Below are 7,746 nucleotides of genomic sequence, written 5' to 3' on the forward strand. Positions count from 1 at the left end.
GCTTGCTGGTCGTTGAGTGGAGCTGGGTCTTGGTGTTGAGATGGAGATATCTGGAAGATTTTTGCCATTTGATATTACATGGAGCTGGGAGGTCTCCTGTGGACCAGTGTCCTGAACTTGGCTCTCCCACCTCAGAGGCACAGTCCTGATGCCTTGGTGGAGCACCAAGAGCCTGTCATCCACATGGCTCAGATTAATAGGGAGAAAAAAAAGAAAGAAAGAAAGATGAAGATAAAATAAAATCAAATAAAGTAAAAGAAATTAAAATATGATTAACATAAAAAATGAAAAATAATTATTAAAAATGTTTTCTTTTAAAGTTATAAAAAAAAATAAAGAATGAAAGAAGAGAGCAACCAAACCAAAAAACAAATCCACCAGTGATAACAAGTGCTAAAAGTTATACTAAAAGATTAAAAAAAAAAAAAAAAAACAGACAGACAGAACCCTAGGACAAATGGTGAAAGGAAAGTTACACAGACACAGTCACACAGAGAAGCATACACATACACATTCACAAAAAGAGAAAAAGGGAAAAAAATATATATATATAATGTTACTCCCAACGTCCACCCCCTCAATTTGGGATGATTGTTTTCTCTTCAGGTATTCCAAAGATGCAGGGTACATCACGTTGATTGTTGAGATTTAATCCGCTTCTCCTGAGGCTGCCGGGAGAGACTTACCTGTCTCTTCTTTGTTCGCACAGCTCCGGGGGTTCAGTTTTTGATTTGGCCCCGCCTCTGTGTGTAGGTCACCTGAGGGAGTCTGTTTTTCGCTCAGACAGGACGGGGTTAAAGGAGCCGCTGCTTCGGGGTCTCTTACTCAGGCCGGGGGGAGGGAGGGGCACGGAGTGCGGCGCGAGCCTGCGGCAGCAGAGGCCAGCATGACGTTGCACCAGCCTGAGGCGTGCCGTGCATTCTCCCTGGGAAGTTGTCCCTGGATCCCGGGACCGTGGCAGTGGCGGGCTGCACAGGCTCCCAGGAGGGCAGGTGTGGATAGTGACCTGTGTTCACACACAGGCTTCTTCTTGGTGGCGGCAGCAGCAGCCTTAGCGTCTCATGCCCGTCTCTGTGGTCCGTGCTGATAGCCGCGGCTCACTCCTGTCTCTGGAGCTCCTTTAAGTGGCGCTCTGAATCCCCTCTACTCGCGCGCCAGGAAACAAAGAGGCAAGAAAAAGTCTCTTGTCTCTTCAGCAGCTCCAGACTTTTTCCCGGACTCCCTCCCAGCTAGCTGTGGTGCACTAGCCCCTTCAGGCTGTGTTCACGCCGCCAACCCCAGTCCTCTCCCTGGGATCCGACTGAAGTCCAAGCCTCAGCTCTCAGCCCTGCCCGCCCCGGCGGGTGAGCAGACAAGCCTCTCGGGCTGGTGAGTGCTGGTCAGCACCGATCCTCTGTGCGGGAATCTCTCCACTTTGCCCTCCGCACCCCTGTTGCTGCGCTCTCCTCCGTGGCTCTGAAGCTCCCCCACTCCACCATCCGCAATCTCCGCCCACAAAGGGGCTTCCTAGTGTGTGGAAACCTTTCCTCCTCCACAGCTCCCTCCCAGAGGTGCAGGTCCCGTCCCTATTCTTTTGTCTCTGTTTTTTCTTTTTTCTTTTGCCCTACCCAGGTACGTGGGGCGTTTCTTGCCTTTCGGGAGGTCTGAGGTCTTCTGCCAGCTTTCAGTAGGTGTTCTGTAGGAGATGTTCCACATGTAGATGTATTTCTGATTTATTTGTTGGGAGGAAGGTGATCTCCACGTCTTACTCTTCCGCCATTTTGAAGCTCCTCCCCATGCCACTTTATTATCCTTCCCTCCTACCCTTCTCTGCCCCCAAATAAGCATTGATCTGCTGTCACTATAGTTTGTATTCCCTAGCATTTTATGTAAATGGGATCAAACAGTATGTATTCTTTTTTGTCTGGCTTCTTCACAGACAATTATTTTGTGATTTATCTGTGTTGTTTCTTGTATCAAAAGTTCATTCTTGTTATTGCTGAGTAGTATTATATTGCATAGATATACCACAATTTATCAATTCGTCTGTTGAAGGCCATTTCAGTTGTTTCCAGTTTTGTTTACTTTGGCTTTTGTTTGCTAGTTTCTTAAGGCAGAAGCTAAGGTAATTGATTTGAGACTTATCTTTTCTAATATACAATAAATTTCACTCTAATACTTCTCTAGTGGCATCCCACTATTTATATTTTTTTCATTTTAATTCTGTTCAAACACTTTCTAATTTCCCTTTTGATTTCTTCTTTGGCCCATGAATTATTTAGAAATATATTATTTAATTTCCAAATATTTTTTTTACTGCCCATGTATTTTGCCTCTGGAGCTCTATTAACCAACTCCACAATTCCTTTTTTTTTTTTTCAGGACCCTGTGGATGTTACTCTAACTTTGCCATTGATTATGATAAATGGGCCGACTTTGCCTTTGGTGTTATGTGACACCACCTAGCCTCTATTTTAGGATCCTCTTATTTCTACTGCTACCAGTAAGCCAAGTTCTGTAACACTATCTCCAATTTCCAGTGCTGGCCTACAGAGAAGAGCCATTTCTGAGCTTCTCTGATACTGTGGCTGCTTTGACCAATGCATTCCTTATTGTTTTGATAAAGAGCATATCCTTTAGGTTTTCGCATGGAACTTAGTGGACCTTGGTGTTCTGGCCTTCACTAGTATTTCCTCTCTAGGATTCTCACTTCTCTGAGTCTTTCAAGCCCTTCACCTACTGTGAGCCATCTATTTCTCCATACTTTCATGATCCATCCTAAAATGCTCTTTGCACTGTCTACCAGAGTGTTTGCCAAGGTGTTAAATGCTATATAATAGAGGATTGCTCCATATTAGAAATCCTCTCTTATTCTATCTTCCACATCTGTTAATCCAAATCCTCTATAATCTCATGTATTTTACTATGTTGGTAGCTCTTTTGGGGTACTGTCTCTTTGCTCCCTTAGCAGGTCCAACACATTTCCAATCTGGTTCTGCTGTGATTTAAGCCTGTTGTTGGACTGGTGTCAGAAGGGCAAGAGGGGGCAAACTATGAAGGAGGTGCATGCAGAGGTCCTTGCATTGTCTTTAATTGAGAATAGAACACTAGCCTTTATCATGGAAGAGTGAGCTACTGTGTAATCCGAGTGCTCACGGAAATACAGTAATTCAGTATTTGAGAGCATTAATTTTGATGTCCTCATCAAATCTCAGAATCCCACTCCTTCCTAACTAGGGCACTAGTCTCGGTGTAGCTGATTTTCCAGGGTTGAGTATTTAACCTTCTCTGCAGCTCTGTTACCCCTATAATTCTTTTTTTTTTTTTTTTTTTTTTTGCGGTACGCGGGTCTCTCACTGTTGTGGCCTCTCCTGTTGCGGAGCACAGGCTCTGGACGCGCAGGCTCAGCGGCCATGGCTCACGGGCCCAGCCCCTCTGCGGCATGTGGGATTCTCCCGGACCAGGGCACGAACCCATGTTCCCAGCATCGGCAGGCAGACTCTCAACCACTGCGCCACCAGGGAAGCCCCCTTATAATTCTTGAGCCTGATCCTCAGCTTCTTCTGTCCTCCTGCTGCAGGAGATGGGAGCGTTTTTGTGTGCTTCCAAAGAGGTCTTCTGGCTTTCATGCTTTGCCTTAAGTGTAAATCCTGCTTAATCTTTTATCATTTCTTCAATGCCTCTATAGCTCTCAGCAACAGCCATCAGTTTCCTTATAATTACTTGCTCCAAACTCTCAAATACCTGACATATTCCACTACCAGTGTTTTCCTTTCCCTGAGCACCAGGGTGAAAGTTTCAGCAATTGCATAGCTATAACATACTGAGTGCTTTCAGTATTTTGCCTACCATCAGTGATGGGTCTTTATGGCCAGCTGATCAGCAGATGATTTGGCTCCAAAACCCCAATTTAGAATCTACTGGAGCCAACTTTTGTAGGTCATATTCCTCGGAAACAATGATGCATACTTTTGCATATGGTGGGTTATTGGAGCGTTCTTGAGAACCACATTTGTAAGAGAGTGAGGAAAGTAGGATAGGGCAGAGGAGACGTTAAACTGAGATGCAGTTGCAACAGAAGACTTAGTTGATCACACAGGAGTCTGAAGCTGGGATGCCTCTTCAGCATTGTCACCAGTGATTTGATGCAGGCTGTCCCTAGGGAGGGAGCAGACTTGGAGCATTACCAGGAGGAGTATCTCAGTGAGTCACATTCCTTCAGCTTAGGGCAATTCTTGTGGAGGATCTTAACTATGAGACCTAGGGAGGTACCACTCCAGGCAGCTGAGGGAATGGGAGTCTTGGTCCTGAAGTGCTGTACCTGGATGGTGCACCACAGCATCCACTGTAAACATTTTAGGACTTTTAGCCCAAGTAGAGACTTTGCTTAATATTGACAATTTATAGTATATCAATATTCTCTCTGAAGTGTTAACCAGATATAAAATCAGATATCACTCTTCCAATTTATCCTATATATCAAGGATATAATGAAAGACTTAAAATCATAAATCTGCAGGCCAAATCCTTTGGTGAAATAAAGATGGAGTATGTCTGCCATTTCTCCATCATCCCTGTGTATAATCTATACTGAGCAATGAAATGACATTAGTATGCATTGAGTTATCATAACTCAAACACTCTGGATCCTCCTAACTGCTTCATGAACTATCTATTGAATAATGTATTCTAGAAGTTTGGTTTTTCCAGGGATCAGTCTTATGCTTGCTGATTCCTGGTTTCCAGAATCCTGTCTCATCCTGGGTCTAAGTGGAGTGTTACTTTATTTCATTTCACTTTTCTTCTGTAATATTCCTCAACAAATTCTTTTGATGTCTTAATGCCAGTGCCAAGACTTTTCGCTCTCTCTCCTTGTCATCATCTCAGTCCAATGTACTCTGTTAAAAGAGCTTTCCACTATCCTCTGCTTAGGCCAAGCTTCTTTCTCTCACTGCCCAACCCAGTTTTCAGTAGTGGAATTCTTATCTTGTCATCCTTACTTAATATTTGGAAAAGTAAAAGGAAAGAAGCTATCACTTATTGGGATATTGAAAAGTGAGGCATCTTAACCCTGTTAGTAAATAAGCAATTTATATTTTGTTATATTAGGATGAACACACTCAGGAAAACACAAATTATTTCCATGGTATCCAGAAACACCAATGGTAAGCCCGGCACTCATAAGAGGACTCATCCTTGAAGGGTATAGAAAGTCATATACATACATCTAAGCAGTGGTCATGAGAGATTTTTGTGAATGAACACATTAAGAGTTTATGTGTGTTATATTTTTGTTTGGATATAGGAATTATTATTAGCTTTTATTGATCCTTGAATTATGGCATGAATGTGAGAGTGATTACATTTCTGAAAGTTTAGATAATACCTTATGAGAAATTAAGTGGCTAATTAACTAGAACGTTTGATATGAAAAAGCACAGCAGGTCACACATTTTATAAATGGCACTACTGAAAAATGATAATTTACCAAATTCTGAAAAGTGCACTGTTTAACCTACCATTTCTTCCAAAGTTCTCAAGGGACTTAATATTATTTTGTACAACAAATTGTTCTAATAGAATAATCAGTGTAGCATCATAACATCTATTTCACCACAATACTTAACAGTTAAAAATCAGAGTTATAAATTGTGAGTATTGTAGTACAATTAATTTTTTTCCATCTTTAATTATTGGCTTTGGTAGGAGCTCTCACAGACATCTAAGTTACCTAGTATTTCTAGCTACACCCAGCAGGACTATGGAGCTCCTGGGCTTGTTCTAACAGAGCAGGGAAATCTGAGTTTCTTTCTTCCTTTATTCTGACTTCAGTCCTATAGAGACTAAAAAACCTCTTCAGTTAGATGAATGTGTCTTGCATACTGCTGTGAAAATTTTAACACATCAGGAGAAATCAGCAACACATACTGCTGAAAGAAGAAAAAAAAAAGTTACTGCTAAGTGAAGCTTAAAGGAAACACACCCCGATGTTTGTGCAGGCAAATGAGTGAGCACAGACTCTGGGGTCCCTAACACACCATTTTTGTGAATTATGATGCATGGTTTGTCCATACTGACAAAATGATTAACCGTTTGCAGATGAAAGGTAAATATGGCTCTGTTGACAAATGGCTTGATTGTAAAATTCTGGTATAAACAAAGGCATTATAAGAAAAAAAATCTGTGTGGGATAAATTCATGTCAATTTTCTAATCAGCCACCTGAACAACCTTGTTATTCTTTCAAAAACTGATGCTATGATATTAATTACCTGTGACGCTAAGTGGGGAAAATATTTAGGGGTAGAATTTTAGGGTGAAAGAAATGGATAGTAAGAAGTAAAGAGGGACTCAGCCGCAGGAAAGAAAAGCTTTAAATCATCTAATCACCTAGATCAGCCGTGCGGAGCAGGGGAGATGCTGGGCCAGGAGTGACCATGATGAAATTAGCACAGTGGCCGTGAGTGAGCAGGGAAATTATTCTTGACTCAATATCTAAGGCAACCTTCCAATATATTCTGGCTTTAAAGAAACTTTCAGGTTCTTCACATTTTATGTTTCCCACCTCAGAGCGGAAAAATATGGAATACAAAAAGCTGATATTTCTCAAACAGAAGCTGCTGAAAAGATGAAAAATTTCCTTTTCTTATTTTTCATTGTAGGCAAAAAAAATTATAATCCTAGGAAATTTATTTAATAGGTGATAGTTAGGATCATGTGATCCTGGAAATGTGGGTGAATTTAAAACTGTAGAAAACTAGATAATAAAACTAAAAACAAACAAACCCTGAAGGTAAGGGCACATAGAGAATGAAGTGGATCTTGCCTCAGCAATCTTAGATTTGTTTTATCTACGACACCATAAAAGTTTCCTCAAAATAATAATAGAAACGATGGAAATTCTACGTTTTCTACTCTATTCAAAAGTGATTATAGTATAGTCCTTTGTTCTAGTTATTTAAAAGATGTCTAGATCAGTGTTTCCCAAACTTTAGTACGTATATGAATCATCAGAGGATCTTGTGAAAAAAGCATTTTCTAATTCAGTTGACTTGAGAGTTTGTATTTCTAACAATTTCCCAGATGACACTGATGTGGAAAGTCCAAGGACCATATTTTGAGAAAGCAAAGATTTAGAAAATTACATTGTTCTTTGGAACAATTCAGAAGAGCATCTAAGGGATATTAATTAACAATGATCAGTTAGATCTGTGAGGAAAGGTGATGACTTCTGGGAGAAAGGATAAATGGATGAAGAGAAAGAATAATGAATAGTAAGAGGATCAAAGAAAATAAATGGCTCTTAGCAGAGTTTTCTTATTCCACAGACAGCAGAATTACAAGTGAGTTTCCAGATAGCTTAAAGTGTCTATGCAATATCTGGAAGAATTTTATGACAGTGAGAGGTGCTAAATATCAAATAGTTTACTCAGAGAGGCCAATCTCTTACCAAGAGTTTGGGATGATTTAAGAGTGGTTGTTCCTCAGGAAAGGTGGATTTTCTTCATCACCTCTTAAAAACCTCTTCCTGGTGAATGTTTGTATCAATAGAATCACCATATCAGTTTGGTAATTTTAATAATATATATGTATTTAAAAATCATTTGGAAGCAAATTCTAAACATCAGAGCTGATAGCAGACATCACTTACAACACCATTTTTGGTTACTTGATTTATTTATTTATTTTGGTGGTATTGGAAGATCTCTCTCGGAGGAAGACATTTATTAGATCACTTCACATTGCATGTGATAGTCCCTATATAGAC

Source organism: Tursiops truncatus, chromosome 7 (assembly GCF_011762595.2).
Source record: "Tursiops truncatus isolate mTurTru1 chromosome 7, mTurTru1.mat.Y, whole genome shotgun sequence".
NCBI classification, from domain to species: domain Eukaryota; kingdom Metazoa; phylum Chordata; class Mammalia; order Artiodactyla; family Delphinidae; genus Tursiops; species Tursiops truncatus.